This window comes from Montipora capricornis, chromosome 10 (assembly GCF_036669925.1).
Source record: "Montipora capricornis isolate CH-2021 chromosome 10, ASM3666992v2, whole genome shotgun sequence".
In the NCBI taxonomy this organism is placed as follows: Eukaryota; Metazoa; Cnidaria; class Anthozoa; order Scleractinia; family Acroporidae; genus Montipora; species Montipora capricornis.
Genome location: NC_090892.1, coordinates 9,054,282 through 9,056,781, shown reverse-complemented (window position 1 = coordinate 9,056,781; position 2,500 = coordinate 9,054,282). Strand labels below are relative to the sequence as shown.

The following is a 2,500-nucleotide window of genomic DNA, read 5'->3' as shown; positions in this document are numbered from 1 at the left end:
TTGGTACATGTAATTACCGGGAGATGCGTGGGTGGTAGAAAAGATGGTTAAAAAATTGGAGAAATATCAGCTTCTTAAAGATGAAATCATTAAAATGTGGGGGGTACAGAAAGTTGTCATTGTACCGGTGGTAATTGGAGTGCCAGGTGTAGTGAGCAAGAAATTCAAGAAGTTTGTTAAAAAGCTTGAAATTGATGCTTGTGTGGAAATAATGCAGAAGACAGCACTACTAGGAACTGCAAGGTTTAATTGAGGAAAGTTTTGTTTTTGTGCATGTAAGAATCTGGACAGGGGAGTTGGGGACCTTTGTAAACTTGTTGTTGTTTGCTCCCTAACTTTTTGACCAGACCATTTAACATCTTTGAGTCTGAGGCTGTTACAACATGAATATAATAATAATGACAATCAAATCAAGTCCTGGGCAGAGAAAATTGGGATCAAAAGCAAACTGGTGATCATCATGCAGAGAGCACATATCTTAAGAACAGGAAAGATAATCAGAAAATTCTTATTATGAGCAGCAACTTGACATTCCAGCATTATCCACCAACTACTGTGTACATCAAATGGCATGATACAGTAAATAAAACATAATAATAATTCAAATTCACAATATAATGATAATAACAACAATAATGACAACTGCTCGATTCACTCTGTTGCAGTCCTTTCAAACTGAATTAACAATGATATGCAAATATGTGCACCTTCTCTCAAAGTTTAACTGGTCTTAGAATGTGTTCAAGGTGTCTTCCAACACAACCTTTGGACAGGCACGTGTTCAAAGAGGTAAATTGGGCAAGGGAAGCTTGAGCGTTTAATTCTTGATATTGCATCTGTTCCAAACGACTGAACTTAATATTCAAATGAACTCCACCCATGCAAAACCTCGTTTTATATTTTTTCACAGGTTAATATTGGTCTTTCAATTTCAAGAATAACAAGGGACATAAATAACAGTAAATAGAAAAATGATCAAAAGGCAAGGTGTAAATGGGACCTTCATTGTTAATACATGTAAGTCCAAAACGGAATCTCCCCAAATGATAAAGCTTATATATTTGCAAGTTAATTAATTTAAAACATCTCACACTTCCATTTGACCTGCTCCCAGCCAAGTGGCTTCACAGCAGAGTTGGTAGAGTATTGTACCCGCATTGCAGAGATCATGGGTTCGAATCCCATTGAAGTAGTCTTAATTTTTCAGGTTTCTCCAACAGACAATTATTTTTATTGCTTAAATTAAAGCTATATCCAGCTAACGCACGATGATCACTTCTCAATTTTGATATCCATTTCTGTGTGTGTTTGTCCCTCATGTTTATAATTTTCTCTCAAATTTTGATAATGTAAAGAAGTAATAAAACTGAGACATGCAGAATTGTCATCCTTCATCTTTCTTTTATCAAAGATACAGTTTCAGTCAGAAAAATAATTTATGTCTTATATAACTTCAACTCAAATATGTAAGTTTGCAAAGAGCAATAATGAATGATTAGAAATTGTAAGAATGTGGGAGTGGACGGAAAAAGAATTCAATACATTTCCAAAGCTCACTTGTGGTGTTAGAAGTTAAACAATTACTGAATTTTGTTTATTTCTAATATAAATTTCCACACAGTTCCTGCATTGACCATCATTAAGATGGGCATCAATTTTCAACATTTTTTAAACTATTGTTTGAGCCTGCAGGATACTGCAGAAAAAGTTGTTTGTTGCTCAAAAATGACGGGACCCTTGACCGTCTGTTTTAAAGGAAATGAAACAATAAGGCAATTGATTTTTGCCCTTCTCAAACCACTAAGTAAAAACACTGAATCATGCTCGACTTTTACCTCAGTTCAACAATAGGGGAAGTCGTTCCAGCTGAATGTTGTTTTTAGCGTTGGCGGTCGAAAGATCTGCTCCAATATTACTTAGGTTGAACGAGACCCAAAAAACAACACTCGATTCGAGTGCACGCGCTCAAGCCTACGTCAATGCGCAATATAATCCCCCTTTATAATATCATTTATGGTAGGTTCGTTAGGAATGACTTGCGTCAAGGCTGTTTCACGTACTTTAAGAGAGTCTAATGTTAAGACGGAACGTTTTACGGACTTGAGGGTATTGTTAAGGAAGTGGATCGCGTGCGCTCTGAATTTCAAGTGAACATCGCTTCGCGATGAAGCGGTCATTGCCGTCACATATTAACGCTAAAATATCATGTGTATGTATGACAGACGTGATTTTTATAAGGGCTTCATAACAAAGAATGTGTATGAATTTGGTTATGAAATTAAAGAGATACAAGTATTAATCGAAGAATGCAAATAAAGCTTCTCGGAGCGTCAATCGATCGAAGGAACGATCAAGTTAACATTTTGCGCTTCTTCTATAAATCAACCGCTCGGTGCTGCAACTCTGGTTTAACATTAAAGTTATAAAATGGGACTACTGCTACGTAAACATTCATCTCAAGAACTGTAAACACATCTACGGCGGTCGCCATATTGATCTA

General features: G+C 36.2%; 1 protein-coding gene across 1 annotated transcript in view; it reads right to left on the bottom strand.

Annotated features, from left to right (window-relative positions):
• Positions 1–2,500, bottom strand: part of LOC138019098 (uncharacterized) — a 9,065-nt gene that overhangs the window by 6,090 nt on the left and 475 nt on the right. The gene's annotated exons all lie outside the window — the stretch shown is intronic.